Source organism: Pogonomyrmex barbatus, unplaced genomic scaffold (assembly GCF_055798465.1).
Source record: "Pogonomyrmex barbatus isolate J1 unplaced genomic scaffold, ASM5579846v1 scaffold17, whole genome shotgun sequence".
Classification (NCBI taxonomy): Eukaryota; Metazoa; Arthropoda; class Insecta; order Hymenoptera; family Formicidae; genus Pogonomyrmex; species Pogonomyrmex barbatus.
Genome location: NW_028297113.1, coordinates 738,314 through 755,578, shown reverse-complemented (window position 1 = coordinate 755,578; position 17,265 = coordinate 738,314). Strand labels below are relative to the sequence as shown.

At 35.2% G+C, this 17,265-nt stretch overlaps 1 protein-coding gene and 1 pseudogene across 7 annotated transcripts in view; one reads left to right on the top strand and one right to left on the bottom strand.

Annotated features, from left to right (window-relative positions):
• Nucleotides 1–17,265, top strand: part of LOC105431055 (uncharacterized) — a 180,365-nt gene that overhangs the window by 50,659 nt on the left and 112,441 nt on the right. The gene's annotated exons all lie outside the window — the stretch shown is intronic.
• On the bottom strand, nucleotides 10,141–11,786 carry LOC105431054 (uncharacterized; annotated as a pseudogene).

Below are 17,265 nucleotides of genomic sequence, written 5' to 3'. Positions count from 1 at the left end.
ATTGCTATCCATCACGTGGTATCTATCGCGTACAAGAATACAATTCACAATTTTTTTTTTTATTAAACATTCATGTATATTTATATAGATATATCGAGAAAGGAGAGAGTTGGAATTAAACGAGTTTTTATTTTAAAAATATAATTATTTGTTTATTTAAATTCAGTTTAGTTTAGATAATTATTGTGCTAAAGAATTTTTTTGGCGGATTTTCATTGGTCGGGATTACTAAGACGTCTTTTTTTTTCAAAGCTTTTTTAAAGCTTTTTAAAGTCCTATCGTGCTGCACATTAATTAAAATAATTATTACAAATGAAGGTTTTGTTTCAAGATTTGTTTCACGAAACAAATACAATATTATTTCTACAATGTGACAGCGTACGCAACCGTGTACTGGGACACTTTGTCATTCGAATCCCTCATTGTTGTACATCGTTTAGAATAATCGCAGCAACCGTATTCGTCCCGAGGCAATAAACGATGACAAATCGCGTCGCGGCGGCGCGCGCTAATTAGTTCCTCAGAGTAATTACGATCACTCTTGGAGATATGGCGGATAACTTAATGAAGCACCAATTTACGTTTTGATATACAATTTACCGATTATGTGATTAAATCAGACCCTGTACCCCGCCTGCCTCTCTAATGGAGTTAAGTTTTCCAGCTGCATGCCTTCTCCGTGGCAACATATTTGTGCTCCTAGTAAGGTGTTGACAAAATATGGCCCTGAGCTACTTGCCTTAAGCTCCATTTATGTAGTTTGCTGCCGCATATCGCGTCGGCCCAACTTCGAGAACGCGTAAGCCGCATAGATATTATATGTAGAATAAAGTAAATATACCATATATGCATAAGTAAACTGTTATAATACAAGATAGTTCTCTTAGAGAATTGGAAAATCAAATTGTCTGAATTTTATATTTCTCTTCACCATTTTTTTTTTGGAAAACTGAATAAATATATAAAAACAAAAAATATACAAAAATAATTTAAATAATATTGTACTCTATATGGAGAGTAGAAAAATATTTTTCTTATCAAAAAGTTATCAATACAGATATATATATATATATATATATATATATATATATATATTAAAAAACATAATAATAGATCACACCATCAAATTTACGCGTAATGAAGCTCGCATGGAATGATAGCGCTCGTAGCCCTATTAACGCCAATCAGCAAAATAAGCTTTTATTTTTATATCTGAAGAATAAGTTTATAGATTGAATTCTAATTAGAATTAGATTAATCGAAAGCTAAATTACATCAGAAAAGTATTTTTTTCTTTGTATCCTACGTATGGATTAATGCAAAATCCTTAATGTAATGTTCAAATGTATAAATTTTATAGTAAGAAAAGTAAGTTGTGTAAGAAATAATACGATGATGTGGACGTTATCATTATTAGACAATTTTGCACGATTTTCTTACTTTTGACATCATTACCAAAATGTTATATTTAAGATGGCACTTGCAATTGTGAATAAATTTCTGACAGATGTCTGATAAATATCTTTTAAAAAATAAAACTTAATATTAATGAAAGAGAAGTTATCTAGTATCGATGATATATAATACAATACAATATATTTTGAATTTCCTCTTGATTGAAAGTAAAATGAATAATATAATGTCTAATATATTTAAATAACAGATATTTATTATTAATAAATTACAGTGCGTGTATGATAGAAGTTTTTACAGCTTTAAAAAAATCTATAAAGCATAGTTGTGTACAATCTGCATACTTTGTAGCAAAAAGCAAAAATTTACTACGGAAACGAATCCTTCGTGTAATTTTTGTTATTTTCAAAATAATTAAAATAATTGTTATTTCTAAAATAATTTTTAAATAATTTAATAAATTATCAATGATATCTTCTGATAGATTATGCTAAAACACACACACACACACACACACACACACACACACACACACACACACGCGCGCGCGCGCGCGCGCGCGCAAAAGTGCTTATTACAAATATTACCAAGATTATACAAATTCGAAAGAAAGATTATATAATAATTAGCAAAAACAGTGTTTAAAATGTTAAATTCACAATAAAAATTTTAATTAAAGAATTCTGTTTAATTTAACCATGTCTTAAAATTTAAGAAACAGAATAAAAATATAAGCATTACACTGTATAAAAAAATTGCATATTCTAATTTAATATATTGATAAAGATATATAAAGTAACTCTTTTAAAAAGTAATAAAAAAAATTGTGTCAAATATATGTGTCTCTTATTGTATATGTATCCTTATACTAGGATGGGATAGGATAAATTGGTTTGTAAAGCAAATATTAAACGCAAAATTTATTTATACGAGGGTAGTTTGAAAAGTTCGTGCAAAAATGAAAACTATTTAATTTTTCGAGATAAACCTTTTTTATTTTTTAACACAGTCTCCTTTTAGGCTTATACACTTCGTCCAACGCTGCTCCAGTTTGTTGATCCGAATAATATGATTGATCCAACTGTGCAAAATAGGCATTCGTCTCCGCAATCACCTCCCCTTTTGAATGAAATCTCCTTCCTGTTAGTCTCCTTCCTGTTTCTTTGCATTGGAGAATAAGTAATAGTCCGAGGGAGTCAAATCTGGAAAATAGGGGAGATGCGGAACGAGTTGGAATCGTAACTCCAATTTTGCAGCCACCACTCCGAAGGAGTAAGCTGGTGCGTTGTCGTGATGGAGAAGGACTTTCTTATGGTTCAATCGTGGACGTTTTTCTTGCAGCTCGGTTTTCAAACGGTCTAATAACGATAAATATTCACTTGTAATAGTTTTATTTCCCTTTTCCACATAGTCGATGAATATTATTCCTTGCGAATTCCCAAAAGATAATCGCCATAATCTTCCCGGCCGAAGGAATGATCTTCGTCTTCTTTGGTGCAGATTCTCTACTGGCAACTCATCCTTTGGACTGTTTTTTGGTCTCAGGCGTGTAATGGTGTATCCATGTTTCGCCCACAGTGACAAAACGATGCCTAAAATCCTGTGGACTCCGTTGGAACAGCAAACATTCCTTGGAACACGATTTCGTTTTTGGTCAATTGTGAGCAATCGCGGCACTCATTTTGTAATTTTTTCATATCCATTGATACAAAATATTATGTATCTGTTCGAGATGCCCACAGTATTGGCAATTTCACGCACATTGATTCTTCTATCATCCATTATCATATCATGGATTTTATAATATCAATGATTTCTGGAGTAGTAGCCTCAACAGGACGTCCAGAACGTTCAGCGTCACTTGAGCTTATATGGCCACTTCGAAACGTTTGAAACCATTTATAAACTATTTTAATCGAAGGTGCAGATTCACCATAATGTTTATCAAGCTTCTTTTTAATCTCCTGAGGCGATTTGTCTTTCATAAAGTAATGATCAACACACGAAATTCTCTTTCATCCATTTTTTAGAAATCACTCGACTTTCTCGAGTCAGACGAACGCCAAATACAAAGAAATAGATCAATTTGACTTGATGTGTGTTCTTCCAAGAGATGCTACTAATTGAAAATAATCTCGATATACATCAGTAGTACTATCTTTCTAACTTTGCACGGACTTTTCAAACCGCCCTATCGTATATGATGATCATTATGATGAGAAACATCACGATTATTTAATTGAAACCAGAGAAATAGTTTGAATGCATTAATAATTGTAAAATAATAACTCATTGGGCAATTTGTAAATCATTCAACAATAACGTTGTCATCGATCGAAAAAATCCATTGTTGACTGTAAGACGTATATTTTAAACCAAGTTTTACATGTTTTTAAATAACAGACGTTTTATAACAGATGAAAGAAATATTTTAAAATAACTGTTTTGACTCATTTAACGATAACACATTGAAGATGATTTAATTTAAGTTTGAAATTTTTGTATTTTATTATTGATATTCATTATTATATACGTTTTTAGCACTTAAACCTTACTTTTTTTATTCTCCTTTTAATTTTTTGGAAAACCATCTATATGATTATCGAGACTGTATTTATCAAGACTTTACTTTTAAAGTTGCACATTAATCATCAAAAAATTTAATCGACAAAAGAAAAGAATCCTGTTAAATTTTTCTTAATATCTGACAATCGTTTAATTTTCGTCATCATTCAAAACATTTCATGATTATTTGAAAATTTATCAGCAGATGCAAGGTAGACTTAATCTCCCATTGTGCTTTGCTTCTCTCTCGCAAAACAGAAGTTACTGCGGTCAAAACGTTTTGCAGCACGCCCAATTTCTAGATTTAGTACAGCTGCTGCATAAGAACCTTGAAATTACATTCCCACTTGCGAAGCTTTCCATGTGTGGAGTAGAGCTCGATACTGTCGGTTTAGTGTTCTGATCCACTGCCGGGAAAACAGACAGTTAAATGAGAAGCGACGGGTGACACATGAAAGAGAGCTCTCCAAGTATTTTTGACATGAATCAAATTGTTAACGATGTCAATCAGATGCAAAATGAAACGCTGAAGAAAAAAATTCTATAAATTTGTTTTGTAAATTAATCCAATAAGAATCTTTAATTATTTTGTTACTTAATTATTTTCAATAAATGTCATTTCTCTTATAATTAATACCGCGAAGAAACACCAATGCGAAGTCGTTTGAAGTCGTATATTTCTTACTGTTGAAAATGCAAGACTTGAAAATGCGTGCGCGCACATGAAAATATGATGATAGACTGAACAGCAAGTTTACCCGGGAAAAAAGTTTATATCTAATTATATATAATTATATCATATTGGATATAATTATATATAATTATATATAATGAGATCTATTAATATTACAAATTATATGCAATTATATCAAAACATTTATAACTCCATATAAAGTTATATTGAAATTCTTTTCGGATAAAATATTTAGATCTAATTATATGTAATTATATCAAAATATTAATAATTCTATGTATTAGGTGTACAAAAAAGTTCTGAGCTTTAGATTTCATACAATCGAAATAACAATTTAAATTTTATATATCTTCCCGCCCTTTTGTGGTTTTAAAGCGTTGACATTTGGCCTTCTAAAATGCCATACGGTTTGGCGTTTGATGCACATAACCTCAAAAATCAGTAGTGTTCACGATGGCAATAATAAAAGAGCATATTCGATTTTCCATCCACTTCGCGTTTCATCTGAAAAAAAATGCTGCTGAAGCCACTGCAATGATTTGTGCTGCATATGGAGAGAACGCTGTAAGTCATACTACATGTAAAAGATGGTATCAAAAATTTCGCTAAGGAGATTTCAGTCTTGAAGATGAACCTGGATGTCCTCAAAAGATTGAAACGGACGAATTGCAAGCACTGCTGAATATAAACTCTGTGCAAACTGAAAAGGAGCTTGCAGAACAACTTGGCGTTACGCAGCAAACCATTTCCGTATGTTTACATACGATGGGAAAGGTTCAGAAGGAAGGCAGATGGATTCCGCATGAATTGTCCGAAGACAACAAAAATCGTCGGCGTGACACTGCACTCACTTTGCTTTCAAAGTTCCGGAAAAAAGATTTTCTGCACAAAATCATTACAGGCGATGAAAAGTGGATTCTTTATGATAACCCTAAACGTAGAAAATCATGGGTTGACCCTGGTCAACCTTCGACATCGATGCCAAAGCCCAATATCCACATCAAGAAGGTTTTGCTCTGTATCTAGTGGAATTGGAAAGGTGTGTTGTATTATGAGTAGTTACAACCGGATGAAACAATCACGGCAGACCGCTACCAACAACAATTGACCAATTTGAGCGATGCATTAGAAGAAAAGAGACCATTTACTGGCCAAGGACGTCGTAAAGTGATCTTGCTTCATGACAATGCTCGACCACATGTTGCGAAAGCGACTCAGGAATTTGGCTGATACACATTTCGTGAGATTTGAAGAGATACGAAAATGCATTGATGACTTTATCGCTTCGAAGCTGGTGAGCTTCTATCGTCAAAGAATTCGCAAGCTACGAAAGATGGCAAAAGGTCGTTGATGCAAACGGGGAATATTTCGCTGATTAATATTTTTTTGTTTGTTTTTGAATAAAGATTGAATTTTACAAAAAAAAGCTCAAAACTTTTTTGTACATCTAATACAATTATGTAAAATTATATTGAAATTTTTTTCGAAGAAAAAGTTTATATCTAATTAGAAATGATTATATCAAAATGCTTACAACTTCAAATTGAACAAAAATTATACAAAACTATGTTTCTTTTTTAAATAGAAAAATATATAATACATTAAATTATATAAAAATTTATACCTAATATATTATGATGCATCAAACTAGGTATAAATAATAATATCTAAGCGAGAGACATTTCCGAGATATTACGTGTTTAGTTGATATTGTACGATTTATACGTATATACATATATACGAATATACATAATTTATGAACACAATTTCAATCAAATATAAAGGATAAAGGATCCTTAAGGAAAATTTTAAGTTTAATATAATTACACTAGTTTACTTCGTTTATTTTACGAAAAACTTAATATTTTATATATGAGAAAATAATAAATATAAATACAAATATTATAAATAAATATACTTAAAAATATATTAGTATTTACCACAAAAATGGATCCATTAAAAACTTGATCTAATTGTATTTAAAAATGTATAATTATATCTAATTTTATATATATATATAGATAGCAAGTAGCAAGATGACGTCATTATGATTTAAGGTCATTTCTCATCATTCGACGTCAGTGTACTAAATAATGATATAAAAGAAATGTGATATTTTTTTGCAAAATAATTACGAGTTTTCACGACTGGTTCGTGGTCGGGCCTCGTCGTGACGCACACCCTCCCTTCTTATTCGGGGGCTCGAACCATGCTTGATGCAATCTCTCCTGCCGCCCTGCAGGAGGACCCATTGTTCTCTCTTCGCCTGTTTGAAAAAATGCGGCTTCGCCGCGCTTCACTCAGAGGGAATAATTGGTTTTTCCGGCTCTACTTTGCAACGAGAGAAACCGCTTCGATGACGTTGGCAACTGAGAAGTGATGGGATCGAACAAGCGTAAGCGGTGGAGCATTGGCGCATCAGAATTATTTGTATATTTGCCAATGGCGTTGGAAGGTGTCGCCGCTGCGGTCCGACCTGCATCCATCGAGTGAGAAACCAACATCGCTCTGGAGTGCCGGTCGTGAGGATTCGAAGGAATACATGTATATATGTATATTGTAATGTGTGTGTGTGTGTGTGTGTGTGTGTGTGTGTGTGTGTGTGTGTGTGTGTGTGTGTGTGTCATTGTATTATTGACGTGTTATTCTAAATACATTATTTGCGATAAATATTATCACATGTCTCGGTAATCGAAGGGATAAGATACCTGCCCAGTAAGCAGGAGATCCAGGTTCGATTCCTGGCTGAGGTGGTATTTTTTCGCAAAATAATTACGAGTTTTCACGACTGGTTCGTGGTCGGGCCCCATCATGACGCATACCCTCCCTTCTTATTTGGAAATATTACGAAATATTATCGTCATGAATATATCGCCATTTCATCGTCATTTTTAAGTCATTTTTAATGAATAAACATTGAACATTATTAATTATCTTTTTTAAGTAACTATAATATAACTGTAATATAACTATAATATAACTAAATAAGAAAAATATTTCCCATATTTAATACAGTTATTAACAAATTCATTAACAAGTAAATAAAATATATACAACAATTTATAAACATTTTCATAAGAATAATGATTCACATATTAACATAACATAAGTTCACGGCTCTATACATGTAATTAAATTATTTACAAAAATTACATATGCAATTGAGATTTTAAAATTGCGACTATATTTATACAATATAGTAATATTCATTAACCAGATTTATCATATTTTAAGCAAAGATCTCGCAATCACTTATTTGGTCATTTCAGTAACAAGTTTCATCCCAATACTTAAGCAGCATCGAGTAGGATCTTCAAATTGATAGGTGACCGGTTTTAGAAACATACGATAATATGAGATAAAAAATGTTTCATCGCTTTCTCTCATTTTTTTTTCATTTTTTCATTTTTTTCACTTATTTTCTGTAAGGATATTTTATGTTACATATATTATAGATTTTCAATACTAACAGTCAATATCGGAACGCAATCGTAATTTTGTCGTAATAAATATGCATAATTTGATCTGTTCATATATAATCATAAACAATTTTATCTATTTATATATAATTAGATCAGGTCAAAATTCATACATAATTAGATCTACAAAATTATATAATTATATATAATTAGATATAAAACTTTTTTTTCCGGGTAATTATTTATTCGTGCTTAGGCTAATGTACCCCGAGCAAATTGTAGAAGTATTTCAGTATTCTAGAAGGTTATTAAATTCTCAAGAACATTTCAACAACTTCTTGATTATCGAACTCAAAAATTTAGTATGTGAATAGATTTGCCAGCCTATTGCGGTTTATTGAAATGTCGGACATCCACAATATTGGATAATATGAACTTATAGGTGAACTATTAGAGCAGTTAATGTTCTAGTCGTGGTCCATTATTATTGAACAATAGATTGTCTGCACGGCTTAGAGACGGAAGCCCTTCCAAATATTTTAGCACCGGAGTAATATCCCATGTTGAATCATACTTGGGCTTCGACGGGTTTTTTTTTATAAATACCTTTAAAAAAACGTGCTATAAATCCATCTTGTGAAATATTATATAAGAAAATAAGAGCAATCATTGATCTGGTAGTATTCAAGGTACTATAACTCGCGCCTTCTTTAAATCTTTTAGTCAAAAAGACAAAAAGGTCTATGGTAAACGGTCCGAAATTCTTTTCAATTTCTTGAAATACTATACTAGATACCTCCCATTCAGTATCAATATTAATGATACGTGATGTTACGTCTACTTCTATATTTTTATCAGATGGGATGTACAACGCCATGATTCAAATTTTTCTCCTTTCACACCACTACCATATTTTCCGAACTAGATTGTTGAGGTGAGGAAATTTGACTCCTCCAACTTTGTTATAATTAATATAAGCTATTGCTGTCGTGTTATCCAATCGTAATAAGATCTCGCAAGCAGACAACTCGGATGCAAAGCTCATCAAGGCGAAGAAGGCCGCATTAAGTTCTAAATAATTTATGTGGCGCTTCTTTTCCTCCTCCAAAATCCATGAATACTAGTATCTCACAATGGGCGCCCCAACCCGTTAAGGAAGAATCTAATATATCATCATTTTAAACGTCTGCGTTCTGATGGGATTAAAACCCGATGCGATTATGTCTCCACCAGTAAGTCCTCCTTTACCAATTCTAAGTCCTACCAGTTCTAAGTCCTCCTTTACCAATTTTATTATGTACATTCCGCCATCGAAATTGTTATTATTAAATATTAAATAGTGCTAGAACTTTTTCTCTCTCGAATTTCTTGACATATACTTTGCTATGCTCTATCGCAAGACAAGCTGCTGCTAAAACACTTAGCAATCTCGCTATCTTGCGGATCTTGTATCGTCTTTCCTCGTGAAATCGGTTCAATAAATCTATAATCTACACTTTCTTTTTATCTGTCAACTCTAAACAGAACGAATTCGAATTAATCTTAAAACCTAAATAATTACCTTCTCGATTAGGTATTAGTGAACTCTTCTGATAGTTTATAAATCCTAAATGTTCTAAAAATTTCAAGATATAATTAATATTACTTTGACAGATCTCTTTAAATTTGTGTATAAAAAGAATATCATCTAAATATATTATCGCTATTATCCCTCGCGATCTCAGATGATTCATAATGGTTTCAATTTTGTAAATACATACTGGCTAGTATACAAAGCCCAAAGGGAAGACAAGTAAACTGATACAGTTTATCGAGAAGTTTGAATCGAAGGTATACCCTATGTTCTTCCCATATAGGAATAACATGATAAACTTTCTTTAAGTCTAGTGAGCTCATATATGATCCTCGCGACAACAAATCCCTTGCCGATCGAATGTCCTTCATTTTGAAATGTTGAGTATCTATGAATTGATTTAATTTTTTCACGTTAAAGATGAACTTATTTGATCCATCCGCTTTTTTAACGAGAAAATATGACGAGATAAACTGTCCACTAATTTCCGCATATTCCTCTATAATGTTGTTATATAACATCTTTTCAATTTCTAACCTTATTATTCTTACTTGCTTACCTGCACTATTCCTATTTATTGGAATTCTATGTTGATACGGAATTTCTCGGAATGGAATCCGATATCCTTTTAACCACTTTAGAATGTGCTATCTGATGTAATAGCTGTCTAGTTTTCCCTATATTGAAAGATATTTATTAGATTCGGAAAAATAAACGGAGACGGACTGGATTTGAACTCGGAATCCCTCGCCTACTACTAAGACACTTAGTCTGCACGACCGCGACGGCCTCCGACGACCTCCTCTCTGTTAGCTGTTTATATTCCGAATTTTTTTCATGACGCTTACGGTCTATTTCTTACAATATTTATGAAGATGGCTATATCTGTTACCGTTATTTCTTTGATGATGATCGATTTGTCATCCAACTGTTAAATCTCTGATTAGTATAGAGTGTGTCATTTTCTGATTTCTGGGTCTGAAACGAATCACATTTTTCCGTTGATCCGGTCCCCGTTGATAACCCATCTGCCGATATCTGACAGGTGGATATTTCATATTTCCCTGATTCCGTTCCATTAAAAACTTTCATGAATTAATACTTTTTTTCCGGATTTTTAATGCTAGTACAAATTTTCTCTAAGGACTTTGCTTCCTTTAGTTGTTCGGTGAATTGTTATGCCCGTACAGCCACTGATCAAATTTAGCTCTTTCTAAAGTCGGTTTTATAGCTTTGTTCATCGGAGGCATAATAAACGCTCTCCTTAGTGATAGCTGGTGATGTACTTTTGTTAGCAGTTGGCCTGTATCACAAAGATATTTTGTGAATTTCTTCTGGTCTATGCCTTCTTCGGATACATCTAATATCATAGATACCGCCGCTGCTAATGCTAAATAGCCGATCCGACACAATTCTGTGCTTCAACGAAATGTTGGTCTCTCTTGATCGCAATCTCTGTTAAGATCGGCTTTATCTCTAAATTTATTTTAGAAACTTCCGAAAAAAAATCTCCTTCCCTTAGATATGATTCCAAAATCGTTCTCTTATTGCTCTTTGGCAAACCTTCTCGCATTTCTGTCATTTATCCTTTAATTCAAAGTGAAAATTCACCTCAATCATTTTTGAACATCTTAATCTTTTCCTAAAATTTTTGAGATTTCTTCTGAAACAACTTCCTTTTCAAGAGAATCCTGATATATTGTGTTAATATCTATTGTTGGATCTGTCATTTCATTTGTTTCCGACAAACTATTCATTGCTGTTGAAATGACATTTGACAAGCTATTGTCTTCGTCGAATTTTCCTTATTTCCCTGCATAATTAATTTCCCTGAAATATATACAGAGTGTCCTGCATTTGGAATACGTGATTTTTTATGCTAAAAAAAACAACTTTTTCCTTTAGCAAAATTGCGTGCGAGGAGTAGTTTTTACAGTAAATCAAATTAAAAATGACGAATGAGCGCGCGTACACACACACACACACGCACGCACGCACGCACGCACGCACGCACGCACGCACGCACGCACGCACGCACGCACGCACGCACGCACGCACGCACGCACGCACGCACGCACGCACGCACGCACACACACACACACACACACACACACACACACACACACAGGGTGTCCAAAAACTCCCGCATTTGGAATATACTACGTGATTCTTTATATTAAAAGAAACAACTTTTTCCTTTAGCAAAATTGCGTGTGACGAATAGTTTTTACAGTGGATCAGATTAAAAAACTTGATGAATGAGTATATATATATATATATATATATATATATATATATATATAATTACTCATCATAACTATATATTAGCATCTGGCATCCATTATATTAAGTGTACAAAAAAGTTCTGAGCTTTTTTTTGTAAAATTCAATCTTTATTCAAAAACAAACAAAAAAATATTAATCAGCGAAATATTCCCTGTTTGCATCAACGACTTTTTGCCATCTTTCGGATAGCTTGCGAATTCCTTGACGATAGAAGCTCACCGGCTTCGAAACGATAAAGTCATTAATGCATTTTCGTATCTCTTCAAATCTCACGAAATGTGTATCAGCCAAATGATGCTGCAGCGACCGGAATAAGTAGTAATCGGAAGGCGCCATGTCTGGGCTATACGCCGCGTGCGGGAAAAGTTCCCAGCCTAATGCAAAGATATGGTCCTGAGTCGCTTTCGCAACATGTGGTCGAGCATTGTCATGAAGCAAGATCACTTTACGACGTCCTTGGCCAATAAATGGCCTCTTTTCTTCTAATGCATCGCTCAAATTGGCCAATTGTTATTGGTAGCGGTCTGCCGTGATTGTTTCACCCGGTTGTAACAACTCGTAATACAACACACCTTTCCAATCCCATCAGATACAGAGCAAAACCTTCTTGGCGTGGATATTGGGCTTTGGCATCGATGTCGAAGGTTGACCAGAGTCAACCCATGATTTTCTACGTTTAGGGTTATCATAAAGAATCCACTTTTCATCGCCTGTAATGATTTTGTGCAGAAAATCTTTTTTCCGGAACTTTGAAAGCAAAGTGAGTGCAGTGTCACGCCGACGATTTGTTGTCTTCGGACAATTCATGCGGAACCCATCTGCTTTCCTTCTGAACCCTTTCCCATCGTATGTAAACGTACGGAAATGGTTTGCTGCGTAACACCAAGCTGTTCTGCAAGCTCCTTTTCAGTTTGCGCAGAGTTTATATCCAGCAATGCTTGGAATTCGTCCGTTTCAATCTTTTGAGGGCGTCCAGCACGCGGTTCATCTTCAAGACTGAAATCTCCTTGGCGAAATTTTTGATACCATCTTTTATATGTAGTATGACTTACAGCGTTCTCTCCATATGCAGTACAAATCATTGCAGTGGCTTCAGCAGCATTTTTCTTCAGATGAAACGCGAAGTGGATGGAAAATCGAATATGCTCTGTTATTATTGCCATCGTGAACACTACTGATTTTTGAGGTTATGTGCATCAAACGCCAAACCGTATGGCATTTTAGAAGGCCAAATGTCAACTCTTTAAAACCGCAAAAGGGCGGGATATATAAAATTTAAATTGTTATTTCGGTTGTATGAAATCTAAAGCTCAGAACTTTTTTGTACACCTAATATATCACGTATTTTCGTGCCTATCGAATCGTATGGATTTCGACGCTGAAAACTGCGTATGGCATTTTGAAGTAATTTAAACATATATGGGCCTTCCTTATTACGTCACGTATTTACGTGTTGCACTCTCTGTCGGCTTCGTATGGAATCCGGCATTTGAGGATTTGTATGGAATCGTCAACGAGAGACATCTAATAATAATTTACATAGAAACAATTACCATCTGAACATACCAGTACTAATTTCTGGAGATCTCCCATTTGATTGATTTACAATAGTATGGGATTCCCGCGATTTGCACCAATGATTTTATAACAGTAGTGAGGTTTATCTAACTGATCTTGTATTTTACAGCTTTCTTTCAGTAACTTCTCGTTTCCTACCACTGTCTTTCGATTTTTCCCTTGATCTTGAATAATCTATTTTTTCGCACTCCGAACATTGTGAGATATCGAGTATATGGACCAACTACATTTGTTATCATCGAGAACGAGACTTGTATAATAGCGTATTATACGAATGAAATTTACAGGTTTTGGAAGCGTATGTCGATCGGAAAGCGTTAATTTCGAAACCAAAATAGAAGCTTGCGTTGTAGAAATTGTTGAAGCGAATACGTTCGCATGCACTACGAAATATTACACCCACAGCGAGAATTAGAGACCTGGACAAATTTGCAATTTTAGTTTATTCGTGATTTGTATCCAATATCTATGTAATATAATACCAAACAGATCGGAATGCAACCTTGTAATTTACGTACACGTGATCTCATTGAAATTATGGAATTATATAAGTATATATATATATATATATATATATATATAAGTATATACATATATATATATATATATATATATAATTAAATTATATATATATTAATTATATAAGTATATACATATATATATATATATATATATATATATATATGTGTGTGTGTATATACGAGGGTAGTCTGAAAAGTTTTGAACCTAACATAGAAATAACATAGAAACAAGTATTTTTTCAGTCAAATATAGTTTTATTTTTCAACATCTTTTAAGTCGATATACACTTTTCCCATTGATACTCTAACCTCTTTAACCCTTCCAAATATTGGCGTCTTGCTCCACAAAATAGGCGTTTACGTATGCGATGACCTCCTCATTCAATGAAAATCTTTATCCTCCAAGCGAAACTTTAAGCTTAGGAAACAGGAAAAAGTCACTGGGGGTCAGATCTGGTGAATACGGTAGGTGGTCAACCAATTCGAAGTGCAGTTCGTAAATTTTGGCGACTGCCGAAGTATGAGTAGGTGCGTTGTCTTGATGGAACCGCACTTTCTTCTTCTTCAAATGCGGCCGTTTTTTTGCAATTTCTGCCTTCAAGTAATGATGTGTAATACGCTCTCTATTGTTTTACCTTTTTCAAAATAGTCGATACGCACAATTCCGTGACTATTCCAAAAAACAGTCGCCATTACCTTCCCAGCTGATGGAACCGTCTCCATCTTTTTCGGAGCAGGTTCAATTGCAATCCATTGTTTTGACTGTTCTTTTGTCTCTGGAGTGTAGTGGTGGATCCAAGTTTCATCTATAGTTATGAATCGACGCAAAAAATCTGACTCGTTTCGCTTGAACCGCTCCAACAGGGCCTTGGAAATGTTCATTCGAATTCGGTTTTGGTCTAAAGTGATCAAGCGCGGCACCCAACGCGGATGACTTGCGCATATCCAATTTTTCAATCAATATATGACAAACGCGTTCTTTCGATATGCCCATAGCCTATGCTATCTCTCTAACCTTGATTCGACAGTCGTCCAGTACTATTTGATGAACATTTTCGATGTTATCAGCGATTGTCGCAGTTTTTGGCCGTCCCGAACGCTCAGCCAAGCTGGTATGACCACATTTAAATTCAGCTGCCCATCTTTTTACGGTGGCAAATGATAGGGCAGAGTCTCCGTAAACAGCGTCCAACTCGATTTTAATTTGCGCAGGCGTATTGTCTTTCAAATGTAAGAATTTAATCACGGTACGATATTCAATTTTTTCCATTTTTACAAATACACTGACATCGACTGATACAAACGACTGTCAAATAACAACTGAGCCTCCAGAATGACTGAAATTTTCACAAAAGTCTTTCAAAGCATATACTATTGTAGTATTAGAATGGTTTTGACGAATAACGTCATCTTCATGTTAAGGCTCAAAACTTTTCAGACTACTCGTATGTTGTGATGTAGCGTTTTGAGTTTGCCCGTCACAAGATGCGGCTGTTCTGATTCAGAACATTACTGGGTTCTGCATCCACCCGTTTGAGAGAGGAGAGCGCAAGCGAACTCCGAGTCGCGCGAACCACATATATAATTACGCGAATTTTTTTGCTTTTATTTTTGTTATTATCGTTTTCGAGTCTGATTTTCGCGGTACTAGACTTAATTGGCGAGGTTGACGGCTACTGCAGGATTCATGTGTGACCGCGTGCCTCCCAACAACCAACGGCGATCGAATGCGAAGAAGATGCTGCCACCGGCGAAAAAGTAATCAGGTCATACCATTCTAATTAGTTGCCGACTTTTCTATATACCAAGTTCCCGTTACTTTAAGTAACACCATTACAGGGAATGCTACTGATAACGAAAGGGCAAAGCAGTGATCGAAAAGGGAGACGCCACTCCTCGCGAGGTTGCGAGGAGACCCCCGAATCGAGAAAGCTAAAAAAGCGGAGGAGATACGTAATCGAGTCGGAAGAGATAGTCACCTCCTATCGGAAGAATCGGTTAAAAAAAATCCTCCAGGATCATAAACCCGCCGAGAGATCATATCCTTCAATCTCCTGCGGAGTCGAAGAAGACGCGAGCTATCTAGGACCCGCGCGAAACCGAAGATTTATTAATTGATCGCGCCGCGGCTAATCGATACTAAGAGAGGGGATGATGACTGTGACCGTGTCGCGAGGATTCGCGAGGATCTTCACTTTCCGTTCGGTGGTGAAAAAATGTGGATGCAGGAGCCAGTTGCCGAGAGTGACGAAAATAAGAATCGAAGCAGAGGATCGAGAGAGGGTTGCCGTCTGAAGCGAATTTCATAGAATCTATTGTAAAGTCATCAATTTGCCCGCGGATCAGAAGAATCGCGCGTGGGCTAGCTCGCCAAAAGTTTCGTAAGAAAACGTTCCCCACGACCGCGAGGATTATTGCGTCATCACCGTTGTCCGGCGAGCCGGCCGCATGTCTTCCTCGCGATATAATTATCGAGTCTTCAGTCGCGTTTTTCTCTCGCCCTCGTCAACTTCTAAATAAATGTCATATTCGTGCGATTCACGTATGATTACCGCGCGCAAAATGTTGTCGTAAGAGTGAGATAAAACGTGTCGTTCGCGTTGCTGTATTAAATTACTCGATGTAACAATTTAATGTGTTTATGTGAGCTTGATTACCGTCTGGCGAAAGCACTATTGTCCGGAGTATCGTGGCTGCGTGCTTTCCGAGTGGGAATATCGTACCGTCGTTATAGTTTGTTTATAAATTTCTTTGTGTAAGTCTTTTGTCGTAACGAGATTCGAGATATTTGAAATATTATCGCACTGTGGAAGAGACGATTGAGAGTAAATGTAATTATTCGGACCGAAATTAAAGCTAATCTTATTATCAATATCTTTAATTCTTATTATCTCACTTTTATTCCTTCTTTTTTCGCGCTCCGTCCTGTGAACTCCTCGCTCTACCATTTCTGACCGAGCTGCCGGATTATTGTTTTGGCGTCTGCGGATCTAGGTTTCATTGTATAAAATCAAGCTTGCGATTTTTTGTATGTGATTGAGTGGCACGTGCTTGTGCCTGACGCCCAACTTATAGTCAAGTTATGTTTCGAGAGGACCATTCTCAGGGAGTGACGGTCACAATGTGTGTGTGTGTGTGTGTGTGTGTGTGTGTGTGGTGCGTGCGTGCGTGCGTGCGTGCGTTGCGTGCGTGCGTGCGTGCGTGCGTGCGTGCGTG